This window comes from Choloepus didactylus, chromosome 7 (assembly GCF_015220235.1).
Source record: "Choloepus didactylus isolate mChoDid1 chromosome 7, mChoDid1.pri, whole genome shotgun sequence".
Lineage (NCBI taxonomy): Eukaryota > Metazoa > Chordata > Mammalia > Pilosa > Megalonychidae > Choloepus > Choloepus didactylus.
The window spans coordinates 82,642,891-82,662,156 of NC_051313.1; the positions used below are offsets into that span (position 1 = coordinate 82,642,891).

At 38.3% G+C, this 19,266-nt stretch overlaps 1 protein-coding gene across 1 annotated transcript in view; it reads left to right on the plus strand.

Annotated features, from left to right (window-relative positions):
* LOC119540636 (translation initiation factor IF-2-like) overlaps positions 1-8,436 on the plus strand; it is a 191,222-nt gene extending 182,786 nt beyond the window's left edge. Inside the window, exons 5-6 of the mRNA XM_037844662.1 lie at positions 2,610-2,723; positions 7,841-8,436. The gene's annotated coding sequence lies outside the window, so the exon portion shown is untranslated. The remainder of the gene's footprint in view (positions 1-2,609; positions 2,724-7,840) is intronic.
* The last annotated feature ends 10,830 nt before the right edge of the window (positions 8,437-19,266 follow it).

Here is a 19,266-nt window from a genome sequence, read left to right on the forward strand (position 1 = left end):
GATTGCTTTTCTCTTGCTGCTTTCAGGATTCTCTCTTTATTTTTGACATTTGATAATCTGATTATTAAGTGTCTTGATATAGACCTATTAAGATCTATTCTGTTTGGGGTATGCTGTGCTTCTTGGATCCATAATTTTATGTTTTTCATAAGAGATGGGAAATTTTCATTGATTATTCCTTTATTATTGCTTCTGCCCCTTTTCCCTTCTCTTCTCCTTCTGGGACACCAATGACATGTACATTTCTGCTTTTCTTTTGTCCTTAAGTTCCTGGAGATGTTGCTCATATTTTTCCATTCTTTTCTCTATCTGTTATTTTATGTGTAGGCTTTCAGGTGCATTGTTCTCCAGTTCCTGAGTGTTTTCTTCTGCCTCTTGAGATCTGCTGTTGTATGTTTCCACTGTGTCTTTCATCTCTTGTGTTGTGCCTTTCATTTCCATAGATTCTGCCAGGTGGCTTTTCAGACTTTCAATTTCTACCTTATATACACCCAGGGTTTTCATTATATGGTTTATCTCTTTTGCCATATCTTCCCTCAACTTTTTGAATTGATTTAGTATTAGTTGTTTAAATTCCTGTATCTCAGTTGAAGTGTAAGTTTGTTCCTTTGACTGGGCCATAACTTCGTTTTTCTTAGTGTAGGTTGTAGTTTTCTGTTGTCGAGGCATGGTTTCCTTGGTTACCCCAATCAGGTTTTCCCAGACCAAAATGGGCTCAGGTCCCAGAAGGAAGAAATATTCAGTATCTGGTTTCCCTGAAAGTGTGTCTTAGAAAATTGGCAAACCCTGTGAGGCCTCAAGTCACTGTGCTTTTCTGCCCAGCAGGTGGCACCTGACAGCCTGTAATTCCAGACTGGTATAAGGAGGTGTGGCCTGTGGCTGTTTTCCCCCAGGCTCTGCAATCTGGTTCTGAATGGAAGGTGGGTAGTACAGCTGGGTCTCACCTCTTTCCTCTTAGGGAAAATACCCCCCCTAGGGAGAGGTCATTAGCATTTGAATAGTCTCTCTGCCTGTGCTATCTCCATCCTTGTCTGGGTCAGAGCACTGGGAACTGAAAATGGCTGAGGCTTTCTCCAATGAGCCAAAATAGGGACAGAAAGCCCCCTTCAGGGCCAGTCCGTGGTCACCCTCCAGCTCTCCAAGGTCAGTCGTCACCCAAAACCTCTGTCTGATTTTTGGGGATTTGTAGCTTATATTGAGCAGTCCACATTTGTTAATTAAAACCCCATTTGGAGCTCAGCTGAGCTGTATTCCCTTGCTTGGAGATAGCTGCTCTCTAGCACCACAAAGCTTTGCAGCTTGGGCCATGGAGGGAGGGAGCTCCTGGCTTGGATCCACAGATTTTACTTACAGATTTTATGCTGCAATCTCAGGCATTCCTCCCAATTCAGGTTGGTGTATGATGAGTTGATGGTCACATTGTCTGCCCCACAGTTATTCCAGATTATTTATTAGTTGTTCCTGGTTGTTTATTAGTTGTTCCAGGAGGACTAACTAGCTTCCACTCCTCTCTATGCCGCCATCTTAGGGCATCTCCCTATCTAGCACAATTTTGTCATATAATAGGCAATAGATGAATATTTCTTAAAGAAAGGGAGGAAGAAAGAAACTCCAGTCAAGAGGCCATTGTAGTAATCTAAACAGGAAGTCATGAGTCTAAAGTTACACTGGGAATGGAAATTCAAATGCAGATAAATTATGAAAATAGCCTAGATTAGGTGGGTGTTTAAAGGTGGGGACTGAAAAGGAAGAAGGACTCAAAGATGATTCCAACCAAGTTTTCTGGCTCGAGAGACTGAGGGATCATAAACAGAGGATATTGAGAACTGGGAAGAGGAGGAAGAAGGAAATAAAATGAATTTCTTTATCAGATTTCCTGATCTAACATGCACTGGGACATCCATTTATAGTTGTTTGGTTGATAGTGGTATATTCAGAGCAGAAGCTTTAGGAAAAGTTCAAGACTTAAAATATGGTAGTGGAAACTATGGAGTGGATGATATTGACTAAGGACCAATGACTGGATTTGGGATTCTGCCTCCATTTAAGACATGAGGATAAGAAGAGAAGGCAGTGAAGAAGTCTGATGAGGGGCCAGATGGCAATCCAAGAAAATGCAGTATTACTGGAGCCAAAAAAGAGCAATTATAAAAGTGTGAGCAACCAAAGGTATAGAATGCTGAGGATGGGCCAAAGAAGGACTGATGGAGCCATTGTCATTGTAATCTCAGAGAGAGCAGCTTTACAAGAAGGATGGGAGTAGAATATAGATTGAGCCAGTGAGTAGAGAGAGCAAGGAGAATGAATGTGATCTGCTCTTAAAAAGTGGTAGTCAAGAGGGATGAGGGATGTTGCTACACATTCTATAAATTATATCTATTTGTAGCCTATATAGTGTTTTAATTGAATGTTGGCTTGATTGAGTTTCATTAAATTGCCCACAGCTATTAATATAATTTTTGCACTTTTAAGAAGTTAAAAATAGAATCTATGTATATGCCTGCGGTTGGGATGGAGAGGTAGTTTGATGATTCATTTATACTCTTTTTAAAGTGTATCACTCAATTCTAAGTATAATTCAACTGATTTTTGTTTTTCTTTCTACAAAGATGAACTCATAAGACATTGAAGTATTCCTTCTACTCCCACACACAAAGGACAACCATTGAATCCAGTTGGAATTGCAGATGTTCAATTTCTATAGGGCTGAGCCCTGAAATGGGGTAAGGGTTTAATTGTGGGCGCTACATACTTGAAGTCGTTATTTCTTACTTGACTTTCTCCTCCTGTCACTCTGGATTGCAAGCTGTATTGTTTAATGGAGCAAAGGGAGAATTGAAATGTCTGCCTTCCTCTCAGTTTAGTACTTTTTATTGCCTCTTCCATCCCCTATTTATTATTGAGAAAATGTGTAGATTTTACATCATAATCAGTGAAGCTCATGGCTCTCTTTATCCAGTACCCGTGCCCAGCTCAGTAGGTTTACTCTATTGAATTTAGAATTAAAGACCTGTGTGTTTTAATTTGATTTTAGTCAATTATATTTTAAAGTATAGTTTCTGAGCTGGTTTTAGGAAGTTTGTTAAAATCCAGTTATAAAGAAGGCTTTTCAGAGATTACAAATATCAATTAAGTAATATGTTCAGGGTCATCTCACTCTCTACATGACTTCATAGAAATTGTACTTGATGAATTTCTACAAAGAAAGTTTCCTTCCTAAGAGAGGAACAAGGATCCCAGGTGAAAAACCTTTAAAGGGCCATGAAAACTGAGGGAAGAGCTTCTGCTTCTGATAATAACAAACAAGGCAGTTCCCACTGAAAACCAATTTTAAAGAAAATCTTCATGGTCTCCATAATATATTTATATAAATAATATTTAGAAAAATACATTTTATAAATAAACATTTAATTATGTATTTTGTTTCCCCACTTGAATGTAAACTACATGAAGGCAAGAGGCTTTGTTTTGTTTACTGGTATTTCCTAAGCATCTAGAACAGTGTCTGGCATGTAGTAACTGCTCTGTAACTAATTGTTGCCTGAGTGCATTAATTATCTAAAAACCCTTGAGTCCTGGGAGCATTTCACTTTTCTACCACAGAGGCACTCTCTTTAATTCCCCATCCTGAACCTTCCACCCTACCCTTTCAAAACACCTCTCTCTTCTCCCACTCATTGTTCTTCCACTGCATCTCACTTCCCTGGAGAACACAGTCCCAGAGGAGAGGAGTTCATCTACTGCTCCAATGTTTATTGAACAAAATTCACCACATGATTTTTGTTCATTCTTTCCTCAAGGAAGGGGAGTAAGAGAAAGGCACAGATAAATCCACATGGTCTTGGGGGAAGGAAGCCATAAAAACCTGGATACCAATCCTAAGATTTAATCCCATTGCAACCACAAACTTGGAGAGATGCTTGAAGATAGCATGGCTTCTGTAGGATTTGGGTGAATATTCTGGGCTCCTTAAACAAGTTGTTTTGATGATGTTGTTGATTGCTCCAGTACAAAGGGTCATTGTTGCACTAAAAAAACTGATCTATTCAGACTCCGTGGATAATGTTCATGCCATCTCATTGAACAGTTAGAGAAGCTACAGTATTGCACTGAAACTAAGTGCAGAAAATTAGTCACAAATCACCTTGAAGACAAACTTAAGATATATTGCCAGTCCCTATTTGACAATGACTAGCAGATTCAGCTGACCAGAGTTGCAGCTATCAAAACATAAGAGGGTAGGAGAATACAGAGGAACTATCACTTTTGCACTTTCAAAGACCCTTATTCCCCTTCGGTGACCATAGAGATGCACTGCTTAGGTCTCCTTTCAAGATACCCCATGTGGGGAGCATGGTGACTGACAAGGGTCCAGCTGCTGGATCTTCAAATCTGCCACAGCAGTCATGCCTCAGCCAGGATTTGTCCAGGGTTTCAGCAGGCAAAGGCAGAGTACAATGAGGATACTGGAAGCAGGCTATTCTGCCCAATGTGGGACTCCTCTAATGAGCAACCTTTGCTCAGAGACTCCCCATTGGCCTGGCTGAAACTTTCTAGAACAGTACTTCAGTCTGAGTCTTTTCCTATCCAATCTGTGCTTCCCTCTCTGCCTTCACAGGTGTCAGACTTGTGTCCAGGTCTGAAAGTCCACTTTCCAACTCCTCTTCTACCCTCCTTTATCCTTCACAGGCATTTCCTTCTAATAAATCTCTTGCACATCTCATCCTATCTTGGCATCAGCTTCTTAGAGAACCTGACCTGGTACATCTACAAAAGCTAGATTTGCTAAAACAAAATCTCAGATTATCGGAACTAAAGAAATTTACTATGGGTTATGATGCCATCTTCTAATAGCCTTATTAGGGACAATGCACCACCAAATACAGATGGATAATGCAATCTCTGTCAATGCAAAAGAGCCAATGAGGAAGGTTCTTGACCTGGGGTTCATAGGTGAATTTAGGAGGTCCTAAACCCCTTAAGGTGGATAATGTTCATGCCATCTTCTGTATAATGTTAGGTAAATGGACAATTCTCCCTGAGGCGGAAGATATATAGCTTTCATCACGTTCATGTACAAAATTACCAGCAGTGGCAGCTAATTATCAGTTAACTAGGTAGTTCACCAGTAACGTTAACATGAAATCTGTATTACAATGTAACACATTTTTATGCAACACAATTGCGCCTCCATTTTCCACCCCAAAACAAATGAATTTTAGTCATCTTTGGAGCTTTGCAAATGAAATCTGTAGTACAAAAATAATCAGTATTGGATTTTTTTATCTAATACTAAATGTAAAAAGAAGTCATGCACTAATATAAGTAGTTATTCACTTGAAAGAAATAAGTAATTGAGAAATCAATAGGTTAATTTTTCATACTGAAGTATTAAATCTCAATAGAAGATGCTCAAACAATGCTTACAGTAAATCCACTGGAAGATAGTGGAAAAGCACCTCTAGCAGCTGTTCTCAAGGAGAAGGTTTATGTCAGCATCACTTACATCAACTATGCTCAGAACATTTGTGTCAGCAACCTAAATGCAGGCATGTCAGCATCGCTATTTTATACCCGCCAAAATGTGTATAGTTTAATTAGACCAAAGGCAGGGAATGGTTTGTTGATAGTTCAACCTAGAGGTAACAGCTTCCTAAGGGAAATATTCCTGCCCCACCCTGGGAAACCATCTAATATTTGTCAGTGAAAAGCCAAACACTCATGGCTTGTGCCCTACAGGAAACTATTCTAAGTAATAACTTTACCCCTGAATCTAGTGGAATATTTATGGTGAATTGGAATAAATAATTTGTCTGAACACCCCCAGACATCTGTGCTCAGCTACTACCACCTTCTGCCAAGCATTCTGAATCCCTCCCCTGTGCAAGTTTATCTGATTTCTATGATGAATTTAAATGTGTAAAAGAAAGCTTCTGCAGAGTGGTCTAGCAGATCTAATAGGACAGAGTTAGCATATCTAACAGGACAGTCCTACAGTCCTCTGTTGGGTTGGAACAAATGAGGCCTTTGAGAAGAGAACATGTTCCTCTGAAGGGAGAAGAGGCCCCATGAGCAGCAAAAGGCCTAGCGACAGATAAAAAAAACATCTCCCCCCAGCCCTTAAATGCACCTTGAGTTTATTTTGCCTTTCCTTAGTAGAAAATTTCTTGCTCAGTACTCTCAATTTCTCAGTTCCTGGTATTATTAAGTGATAATTATAGGAAGCAGCTCAAGTTCATTCTTGTAAAAGTAGGAGCAGAGATTTAGTTGGGGAGTGGGCTGACAGGTATATAGATTGATATTTCCAGTCACCAGGGAGAGATTTAAATCCAGTAGGTTTTGCAAAATACTGAATCACTTAGAACCTGTTTTATGGAGAACAAAGTATTAGAAATAAACTTAAGAGGATAGTTAAAATAAAGCTGTGCACAGTCTTTTGAAGCAGAAACCAGAGATTTCTCTATGATGATACCAACCAGATACTAACTGCAGACAAAACAGTTACCTCCAGCTAAGTTCCTTCCTGACAACTAGCTAAGTTCCTTACTTATTTTTCATTCTCTACTGGAACCTTCTTTTCTAAAAGGAACAGATACTTACATCCTGAATTAAAGCAGTTGTTTTGAAACACAAACACTTTTAAAACATTACTCTTCTTTATAGAGATCTAATAAGGTGGATAACAAGTGTAAGTAAGATGGTCATCAAAATTCTTTAGATCAAGGGAGAACTGTTGTCTTGGATTTTAGCAATTTACTGAGAAATCTTTATATCAATACCCTGATAGAGACTCTGAATAGGTTAAAGAAAGCCCAGATCATGCCTGCCAATGACAACAACCAATGCTCTCAAAACTGCCCATGGGAAAAACCCCACTGGCTCTAAATTTTTTAAAAAAAGGAAAAGCATAAAAAGATTTCCTTCCAGTTTGTCCAATGTCTATTTCACATTTTAAAGATGTATATTTTTAGATGTAATTCTGGAAAAGCCAGAGTTATGGACATGAGGATCAGGGTAAAATATATTAAGTGCTTAGTTTGTTAACACAGAGTAATAATCTTTACTTGCACTGAAACTCTTTGAAGAATTACAAATTGCTTTACTGCTGTCAACAGAGCTAATATTTAATCTTTCTGAGAAAGTATAAAGGACACACAAAAATCCTCTGATGATGAAATAAAAGAAATGCTTTTCCTAGCTGATAAAAAAGGAGTGTTATAGGAAATTACAGTGATGGAGTTTTATGAGTACCGAAGCAAATGATCAAACAAACCATTTTAGTATTCCATCAAATATGTAGCAATGAACATAACTTTTTGGAGACTATGATACTAGGATATGTTTTGGGTTATTTTGTTTGTTTTTTTGGAAAGAAGGAGATGAACAAAGCAGTTTTAATGCCAATAAGATTTCTGAGTACGTTTCATTGAATGGTGCAACATGGTGCCATGGACTAGGAGTAAAAAGACATGGACCCAGCATTGTCTCTTCCACAGACTCCTCATGTCACTGAGTACATCACTTTTCCTTTTATTTCTCTGATTCTCTATCAGTAAAATCAGATATTTTCTACTTGTCAATTTGTCTTGGATTAGATATCTGAGAGGCTGAGGACTGGGGTCTGAAATTCTAAGAATATTTGTGTCTCTAGTGGATGCCTCCTGGAGTGGTTGCCTGGCTCACAGGATCCCCACCTTCCAAGAGTAGCCCTTCAATGTTGGAGATTTGGGATGGAAAATGGTCACATCTAGATGGCAAGATCTATTCCCCTTGTCCACAGCTGATTAGTGCAAAAAAAGACACTTCATTCAAACTGTGCTAATCAAATTCTCTCTCCTAGGAAGCCAAATGAAGAAGCAAAAGGGCATACAAATATTGGAAGCCATCCATTTAGAAGATCACAACAAACAAAAAGGCACACAAAGATTGGGACCTGTCCATTTAGAGAGTCACAAGACATTTTTAAAATTGTAAAATTAATATAATACAATAAAAGAGGATATTATAGATCAGAGGACAGTAATTTTAGCACCCAACCAACCTCTCACACACTAGAGCGGCTTCCTTAAAGTACCTGGGACTAGCTGGGGCCTGCAGTACTGGATAGGAACCCACCTGGGTCCTATACCCTATTTCTCTCCTTTAGGATGCTCTCCTATACTCCACAACCCACCATCTGCACCTAGGGTCAACCAGATGCCCTAAGACGCTCTAAGACTTATATCTAGGTCCCAGTTCCAGGAGGCATACTGCTCTTGCTGACTGGCACAATTTTTTTTTGTAGGATTGTATGAGAATGGGCTTCCGGAAGGGTGTTAACACACTGATTTGCCAGCCCCGCTGTGCTAGTTTGAATGTATTATGTACCCCAAAATGCCATTATCTTTGATGTAATCTTGTGTGGGCAGACTTATCAGTGTTAATTGGATTGTAATTCTTTGAGTGTTTCCATGGAGATGCACCCCACCCAACTGTGGGTGATGACTCTAATTGGATAACTTCCATAGAGGTGTTGCCCCACCCATTCAGGGTGGGTCTGGGTTGGATCACTGGAGCCATATAAATGAGCTGACAAACAGAGGGAACTCAGTGCTGCTGAGAGTGACATTTTGAAGAGGAGCTCCAGCCAAGAGGGAACCAATCACAGGACCTGGGAAAGAAGCTACAGATGAGAGAGTTTGAAGACGGCCGTCGAAAGCACACTTTTGCTCCAGAGAAGCTAATAGAGGAAAAAACGCCCCAAAAGCAACTAAGAGTGACATTTTGGAAAGAAGCCGAAGCCTAGAGAGGAACATCCTGGGAGAAAGCAATTTTGAAACCAGAACTCCAGAGCAGACGCCAGCCACATGCCTTACCAGCTAACAGAGGTTTTCCAGACACCATTGGCCATCCTCCAGTGAAGATACTCGATTGTTGATGACTTACCTTGGACACTTTATGGCCTAAACACTGTAACTTTCTAACCAAATAAACTCCCTTTTGTAAAAGTCAATCCGTTTCTGGTGTTTTGCATCCTGGCAGCATTAGCAAACTAGAACACCCCACACACCCTGTGATTCCCTGTCAGAGAGCATTACTAGTGGTAAGAATAAGTTTTGTGAGACTATATATATATATATGCACACACACACATATAAAATTTATAAAGTATTATGTAAATATTTATATAAATATTAATATATTTTAAAATATGCAATATACAGATATTTGTATAACATTATATTTTATATTATATTATTTATATTTACATTCATATGTATTAGGTTGACATATGAAATGAATTTTTTGTTGTGGATCGTGGTCAAAAATACTGCCCTAGAAGAACTAGCACCTACACCTAAAAATAGATATACAACCCCTGTTGGTAAATGGCAGCAGCAATGTAAAGCTTAATTATCTCAATCAAAACAACAACTTAGGAAAGGTAGAAATGAGGAGAAATACCTATAACAAGACAAAATTCCATTCAATCCATTTGTATCTATTCCTGAATCTAATTAACAGACAGATGCATTCTTCCTTTTAGAGTTAGGCAGAAATGGAAATTTCTAAGCTCAAAGCAGACAAATTGTAAATGGGTTCAAGTCACACAAACTGTGGCCCACAATTCTCTCTCTTAAACAAGGGCAAACAAGTTATCATCTCAGGGACTCTTAAGAAGTCTGAGTCTAATTATTAATGCAAGTATCTCAAAGTTTGCCCTTCACATTTCATTACCAGTTCTCCATCTATCACTTTGCACTGGCTATTTGTATTCTGCCGTGTTACTTATCAATTAATCACTGAATTTTAAAATCCTATAATTGAATAATTTAAATAAAGTACTTTGATTCTATATGGAAAATAAAATTAAGATAAATAAGTAAAAATCAAAATTTCAGACAATTTTACATTTGCATGACTCTAGAAATGTCAAGTATATTTTTACAGCTTCTTTTATTCATTCAGTCAATTGTGTTATGAGTCAACACATTAGCCCTGTCAGTGCCTGGTCAAGCCTGAATGAATCAAACTCTATGACTCAGGGCTACAAGGAAAGTTTCAATGCTTGAAAAACTGTCAACCATCTCATGATTTTTTTTTCCAGTTGATGGGTGCTTTTAAAAATCCATCCATGACTTACTGACAGGTAAGCTCCCTTCAGTTAAAGGTTATTCTTTCTGATAATGTTTCCAAAAGTATACTCCTATTTTCTTTAAAAAGTGTGGAGTTATTAACAAATGTGAGAAAACAGCCTTGATCATCACTTTCTTTGACAGATAGCATCACTCTACTATTTTTTTCTTTGAGACACCACAACCTTTTAATATTCATGCTGTCTGTGCATGTTTATGACATCCATCACCCCGAGCCATACCTGCTGGGATAAGAATATGGATCAGAGGAGGGACAGACATCGTCAACCGAGTCCTTTGTAGATGTATTAGAGTAAGTGATGATGCTGGAAGCTTGTAGAATAATAGCAGAACCTGTGGGATTCTGTATGCTTTATCTAGATCAGAATTTGTGCAAACCTAGAGTGTTGAGTATTTTCTTGAACATTTTTCATAGTCAGCCTAAGCCCAAGTTCCCACATCTCAGGATATTTTTTCGGTATTATATTATCCAGTTTGACAGGTACACACTAGTTTGGTATTTAATTCTGAGCCTATTCTTATTTTTTGGAGAGGATCACAGGCTTATAAGAAAGCATTAAAAAAGAATGGGAAAATCCAGATTTTGGCTTGTGACCGTCAATAGCCTGTATTCAGAGAGAGGAACTGTTGCAATCTCTGTTACCTTTTATTCCAAATTTCTTAGCCTGGCTACAAGGTCCTTCCTGATTTGTTCCTTGTAGCCCATTACTGCTTACCTCATGCAGTTCTTTAAAACATACTCTACTATCATCCATACTCAACCACTCTCAGTTTAACATCACCTTAATGTACCAGGCTCCAGGTACAGGGGGCAAGGGAGGGTGTGCATGAAGAAGAGCCATTTGGCTGAAGTCTAACGTGCTAAAACACTTCAAAGTTAGGTTTTTGCCATTATCTCCAAATGATGTTATACACAGAGTCATGTAAATACACTGACAGAAAATTCATCATTGAATCTTCATCATAAACATACTCCATTCCTGGCCATTTTAAAATCTGGCTTTTAAAAATAAATCCTGTAAGTTCTACTAAATAGCTCTTCTGCGTTAATGGTTTTAATTTATTAAATGTAAACATTTAAAATATACCACAATGTTCAAAAAGTTGTTTTGTGATTTCTTTAGTATTTAATAAACCAAGAGCGTCAACAATTGAAAGTGGCCAGAAGTTCTGTAATGATCTCTCACACATCCCTGCTTTTGTACTTGCCATTTCTTTCTCCTTTTCTGCATTAGCAGCCACCTGCTCATTCTTAAAGAAACAGCTCCAATTTTGATCTCCTACCCTCCAGACAGAATTAATGGCTCTCTCTTCTTTGCTCCCATAGTACATTTCTTGATTATGACCCATCACATTCTGCATTATACGTTTTTATATGTGCACATCTCTATCTCTCTCATGGACTCTGAGGACTCAAAGACAGAGTTGTTACCTTCGTTAAACCCATCTTACCAGAGCAACAGTTAACTCTTCATTCCCCTCCTAAAAAAGACCAGCTGGCACCCAGAGTACACTAAATACTGTGGCTAGTAGGCATCTCTCATAATGTCTGCACACTTCAGTTGCCCATTTTGAGTTGCATATTAATTAAGAGTCAGTTGCATTCATTCCCAAAACTGTTTATGCCAGTTTTACTAGTTATTGTAAGGGTGTAATTTCATTAAATATTACACAAATGATAAAATGAGTGCAGCAGGAATAAAAGGTTGTTTTGTTTGTTTTGTGAAACATAGATAAAGGTTCATCACACTCAAAAAATGCCATCAACTTAATTACGGGAGATACCATTATACACAATTAAGGTGGGAATCTTAAACATCTAGAAGGATTCTGCACTCAGATTGATTACAAGTATCTTTACATATTTGGTCCTCTTAAAAAAAATCACAGTTGAAAAGTATGATGCATGGAGGGTCTGGTTTTTGCAAGAAAAATAAGATCAATCTCCAAACAATAGTCCCTGACTCAAAAAAAAAAAAAAGGAAATTAAAAGGACTTGGCTTTACATCAAAAGATCGGAAAATTAATGTAAGAAAAAAGTTTAATTAACATTCTTTTAAAACTCTCCTTTTTAAACTCGCCTTTTAAAATGAACTAACAAATCTCTAATAATTAAAGACCTTCTCTTGAACTTTTCCTGACCCCTACCCTTTGCCTCTAGGATTGGGTAAAAAATCTGAGCCAGACTGAAACTAAGGACCAAGATGCTTCCTGTGGCCACGGTTTCCTCCTGGAGGAAGCTGGAATATCAGAGATGAGAGATGGGAGTCAGAAAGCCTGTTGTTTTGGGCCCCTGAGTATCCTCCTAAGGCCAGGCACACACCTTCCATTCTAGGATTGCTTACACAAGCAAACTATTTTTTCCTTCTGCTTAAGTTCATTCAAGTTGGGTTTCTTTCACGTGTAAACAGAGTCTGAGTAACACAACAAATATAAGGCACTACTATTTTATATATTAGGTTAATATCATGAAGGTTGTTAATTGAATATACAAAATTTTGGGGCCTCTCCTCTGTGCCAAGTAATGAGGATGTAGCAGTGATCGAACCAGACCAAAGTCTACACTCTCATAGAACTTACAGGCTAGTGCCCTGATGGATGCAATGGATTGCAAATATAAGTTTTATATTTATATCACACTAATATTTATATTATAATATAGCTTCATTCATCAACTTGATGTATAGGACCAACAAGAACACTAAAGAAAGACTATTTTCAAGGGAGCAGCCATAACACTTTAGGTAACCACTTGCTCCCAAATCATATCTCTGCACCATTGTCAAATTCAGAATTTGTTGTTGGAAGAACTAGAATAATTAATAAGTACAGCAACTTCTGATATTAGCATAATATAAGCATACACAGAGGACTCATTTGGCTACTACTAAATAACAGTGCTTACACAATTTTAGAACTGGAAGGGAACTACAAGTATGTAAAGCATGGAGAAATTAAATGATTCATTCATAGTCAGCCAGACCACAAGAATAGCAGATCCTCAACCAAGTGTCGAGATACATGGTACATCATGTTTAGTTGGAAGTATGTCACAAGTGGCTTGTAACTACTAATGAAATAGTGGCATTTCAAAATCGCCACTTTTTTTCATAAATTAGGTCAAAGGCATGACTATTCCTGTAACTTTATACACACATGCATACCAGGATTTATTTTTGAGCAGGAGAAAAGTGTACCAATGTATTCCCTGCAAGTGAACCATAAATTACACAGAGTCTGGAAGCCCCATGGGAGAGGGTAGTGCAAGTTAATAAGTCAGGTGTTTCTTGTCATTGGGAACATAAAGGCTGAAAATCATATGAGTTGGTGGAAAATCCAGGACTACAACCCAGTATGCTTAGTTTTTTAGACTGTCTTGTTTTTAAATCAAATTATAATAAAGGATAGGATAGACTGTCAATCCTTAAATATGAAAAATGAGGAAATTTAGTGTGTGGTTATAAATGGCCTGAGGGAAAATACACCCATTATCGAAAGCAGCTCAGTCTGTGATATGTGTAGGCTCCTTTCTTCTTTTGTTCTTCAAAGAGTGATGGCACTGATCTGAGAGGAATTTTAATTGTATCCTTTCTAACTTAGCTTCTGCTTCTTGTACTGAAGGTTAATATCTTGCCAGTGAAACTTGGGCTTCACAAGAAAGTATTGGAACATGCCAACTAACATCTTATTCAAATACCTCAGATAAAATAAAACATCATTGACTTGGGCCTGCTCCTGTAAACCTCAATTTTCAAAAGCTTTCAGTGTCAATTACCTCTCACAACAAAGCATTCCACAAGCCTCTTGATAATGCTCAGAGTGTCATATGATCAGTTGCAGGACTGTTTATAGTCCACAGTAAAATCTAATTTCTTGTAGTTACTGCTGAGAGTCAGGCTGCTTTAATCAATTGAATTCCTAAAGAAAATGAGCATCTCAGAAGTAAACTTGAACTTATTAAAACAAGGTTCCTGTCAAAATTTCCAGCAGCAATGGGGCTTCCTAATTCAGTTCATTCAATACATGCTACTCAGCAGTTTTTAGGATATATTTTTCAGAATCTAGTGAGATCTCTCCCAATTAGAGAAAAAAAAATTGAATAGAATGCAATTCATGCAATATTAATAACTTGCTCTACTTTACATCTTAGTAATAAAGTTATTTATGCTGCCAGAGGCATTTCATGACATTAGCTTTAGAAAGATGGTAGTCGACAGGCAGGTCAGGCCAGTGCCATTTGCAAATGGCAGAACAGCAGTGTCACTCTGTAAGGATGCATGTCAGGACCACTGTGGCCAAAGGGGAATGACTCTGGGAGAAATTCTTATACAAGACATAGAAAAAAGAAAAAGACATTCTAAATCTATCTGTGCCCTCTCTTTTGGAACAAATGAATTGCAAAAAAATTTATATTAACATGGCCTGGACATAGTTCAACTAATTGCCACATCACAATTTATTCCTTTCCCAGATCAAATATATTCTTTTGAGATTTAAATAACAACCTGCACCTAGCTCCTCTTATAGTAGCAGAAGTTCTGCTCTCAACCATGCTATCCTGCATAGACAGACATTTTTATATTTGATTCTGCACTGTTATATAATATTTTATACATACCATACTGCATTGTGTTTCCTAAATGCAAACTTAAGTACTAGAAAGCAATAATTGCATCTTACCCAGTGCTTCTCTATCTCCCATAGCACCTCCCACAATAGTAGGTAAAAACCGATGCTAAATAAGTATTTGTAAATAAATAAATAAGATACCAGAGCTTTGTTTGGTAAGTGGCTATAATTTGGTCACCTTTCCAGGATCAGATCTAGGATATTCAAATGGAAGGAAGCGGTGGCATAAATAATTCAAAATAGTAAATAATTGGAAAGTCATTTATATTTTACTTTGAAATGCATTAAGGCTGACCACAACTTTGTAGAGTATCCCATTTATAAAATAGCCAGCAGACTATGAAGTGGTGTGCTATGGTAAGAGAAAATATTAGCTGGACATGAGAACCATTTGTCATATTTTATCTACCCAACATTCACCACCCCCAACCCCCACTTCCTTATAGCATCCCAGTTTCCTTTTGGTAATTTTCTCCCCTATTGTATGCAACCCTATTGGGAAAGTGAATACAGATATCCCTGGAGGCTCCTCCCATTCATTTCCTTGTCATTGCCTGGTACAGCCAAGGGCTGGTACATCACTTACACTTGGCCAATCAGACCCTTGTTTTCCAGGATTTTTGATTTCAGGCCATGTATGCAAAGACAGGAAAAAAAAAAAAGAATATTCCAGGTGTGCCACATGCATGAGGTGTCCATTAGGGCCTGCTCCTGAGATCTTCTGGGTCCCCAAAATTCTAAACAGGGTTCTCGTGATCTACTCATGGTTTCTAATGGATTCACTTTTAACAGAACTAGATCAAATTAGTTTCTACTGTTTGCAACCAACCAACTTACCCTAACCACTATGCTGGGTCAATGCTTCTCTCAGAAATGTGGATTACACCACAAAGAGAGTCTGAGAGGAGAACATGAATTAGTCAGAAAAGCCACAGTCAGTGAGGGAAGGTTGCTATTAGGCATTAGTTGAAGATAAGAATGCTCACTTTTAGGGTAAGGAAAAGGGTAGGAATCACAGAAAAAAGCAGATATGCCATGAAGGTACAAGCCCCTACAAACTCTGAGTTGGTTTGGCTCCTAATGGCAGTCCAATCCCAACCCTGTTTCCCATGGCAGCCCACAATGCATTTCCCTGGAATTTCATCACTTTACCAAGTTCCTCTATAATCTTACACAACTTTCAAAAGGGAAGTGTGGCTGAAAGTGTGGGCTCTTGATTCTTGAAGACGATTGTATATCTATATAGCTTATACAGTGTGACTGTGTGATTGTGAAAACCTTGTGGCTCACACACCCTTTATCCAGTGTATGGACAGAGTAATAGAAAATGGGGACAAAAAGTGAATAATTATAGGGGGGGATGGAGGAAGGGATGTTTTGGGTGTTCTTTTTTACTTTTATTTTTATTCTTTTTTTTCGAGGTAAAGAAAATGTTCAAAAATTGTGATGAAGGCGCAGCTATATGATGATACTGTGAAAAATTGCATACTTTGGATGATTGTATATGACTATATCGCAATAAAATTGCAGGAAACAAAAACAAAGAAAGTGTGGGCTATAGGGTCTGACTGCCTACCTAAAAATCTCAGTTCTATAACTTACTATTTAAATTTTTCTATCCATAGGTCAAGGTTAGCAATAATAGCTAGCTATCTCATAGAGCTGTGATGAGGTTTCAGTAAGATAATCCAAGCATAGCACTCAGCACAGTGTCATTCAGTTATAATATCAGGCATAAACCTTATGCGCTTCTTCAGATTCCCTTGCACTCCCACTTCCCAGACAGTCCACATTCCTGGGAGTGCCAGGCCCTCCCGATTGACAATCCCAGGCAGCTGGGCCAAACATCCTGAGCAGACACTGGAGATGCCTCATGAAGCAACCTAAACGTGAGAGGGAGTTAAACCCCAAGGAGCAAACTTTGATCCGTGCCAAAAGGGATGAGAGGGAGAAGGGCAGATAAATCCCCCTTCTCCTACATCCCTAGGCCATTCTAAGGCACAGTTTCTCCATACAACCTGTCTGGAGAAGTCTTTGGAGGATCTGCTGAACGTCCTGCTGTGTGCTCAGTAGTTCCCCAGAGCAGGAGACAGGGTGGTAATGTAACCCATCTCAATGATTCCCATCATTCTTTGCATCGGTTCTCTTTTTCCTCACCTGACTCCCTTAAGTTTGCACCTCCCAAATAAGCCTCAGCTTTTTAAACCTTTGCTCAATTTCTGTGTTCTTAAGTAACCCAGGCTAAAACAATTATTATTATTGTTATGATTATTATTTGTGCTAGCTTGATAGGGTCTCTGTTACTTTAAACCTAGGAAGCCAAAATAAAACAATGAGGCAGAGTACAAGTTGTAGTGCCAAATTAGATGTTAAGAAATAAGTAAACTGCTGAAACACTCAAAGCTGGAACCTAAAGACTGTTTTAAAAGGTTCTGGAAGTTTGAAGGTAATCTTGAAGTATAAAACCAAATAATTCTTAAAATAGTTTACTAAGAAATATAATAATGAACAAGGTGCTTTAAAAAATATTTTCAAATGAAAAATCTTAGAAAGACAAATAATAAGAGAAACAAAACGTGTTCTCTTTTTCCCTTGAGGAAACTTTCTCAGGCCATTTATCTGTTTCCTTGACATACCTTGCTGCTCAGTTTTATTTTCTTGAAAGCATTTAAAGCATGATGATTTTCATGAAAGGTGATGCTCAGAAGGGTATTTGATAATATTATTATAAATGTCAATGAGAAAGATAGTTTCTAAATTATATACTACAGATATGTTTTAAAATACCAGTGTTGGGGAGGAGGCTGAAAAGAAATCAAGATATTAACAAGGGTCTTTGTTAATAGGTAATCGCAAAGTAATCTTAGAGTGGTGATTAATATCAGGGTCCCTGTATTCAGGCAGGAAGTGTTCAAATCCCTGCTTCACTACTTTCTAAAGTTGTGTGCCCTTGACCAAGTTACCACGTTACCCTAAGCATTAATTTTCCTCTCTGTTTTATGGTGATAATAGAACCCATCCCCAGGGGCTGTTGTGAAAAATAAATTAGGTCTTTCTCATTTCAGGAAATATCACTTTCACTCATCCAGTTACTCATCCATGATTTCTCTCTTTTCATCTCTTTTCCTTATTTTCCACATCCAATCCATCACAATTCCTATCAGCTTTACCTCCGAAATGTTCCCTACATCCATCATCTTCTCTCCACCTCCACTTATAACATCAAAGCCACCATCACCTCCTGCCTAAAGTGTAGAAATAACCACCTATTTGTTTCATTCGTCTCCCCATGTAATCCATTATCCATACCATAATCAAGTAATGTTTTATAACATGAATCTCGTCATGTCACTCCCTGTGTAAACTCTCCTAGGGCCTTCCATTATACTTAGAATAAGAGTGAAGCTAATCACAGTGGCCTACAAGCTCTCATCATCTTGCTCTTGCCTGCCTTTCCTATCTTCTCCCTTAGCTTTCATCCCAGTTCACCTCACTGAACTCTAGCACATTCACTGGGCTTCTTTTTGTTCTGCAAACACGAGTGCATTCCTGCCTGGGGATCTTTGTGCCTGATGTTTCCTCTGCCTGAAATACTTTTCCTCCAGGTCTTTGCATGACTCTTCTCTTCTCATCACTCAGGTTCTTTTTAAATGCTGCCTTCTTAGATAGCCTTGACCACCCTTTCTTAGTCGACCCACCCCATCACTCTTTATTCTTTAATGCTGCATTATTTCCTCAAATGACTTTCTGCTATCTATTACTCTCTTATTACTTGCTTACTTCATTAGAATGTAAGGTCCATGAGAGAAGGACTTGTCTATTATCTATCTTGTTTACCACTCTATCCCCCAGTGCTGAGTGAATGAAGGAATGACGACATGCATGCATAGCATAGTGCCATCACTGCCCCCCCACCGCCAGCATTTCCCAAATTTTTTGAAAGGATTGCAAATTACTTTATAATGAGAAGAAAATAAACTTTTTTTTCTTAAACTAGGAAACGTTATTCCTTAGAAATATTCACCTGTCCTAATACTAAGTTCTTGGACAATTTCTTTCTTTATTGTTCTCAATGACATCTGTGGATTTCAAAATGAGACCTACTTTTATGCTATTTCTAAAATGTTGTAACTTGGGCAGAACACAGTTTGGTATGTTCAGAGTCTACACAGAATGATGGACAGACAACACTGAAGACCAGTTGGCTGGAACAGGCAACACGTAGGGCTGGTATCAGAGAAGTAAAGTTCCAGGGACTACAAGTCAGCAGACAAGGAGCTGGCTTTCAAGCTGGGGACTGTGGGAAAAGATAAGAGGCTCACATTGACAATATGGGTCAAAGAGCTTTGTAAATGATAACAGTGCTCTTCAAACAAAGCGGAGACACAGGGTACTGGAGCTATCAAGGCTGGAAGTCAGTGCCTAGAGCGGACAAGCCTTCCCCTACTATGAGGCAAGTCAATTTGTGGCTCCAAAAACAAGGTTGAGCCCTTTTTCAAGA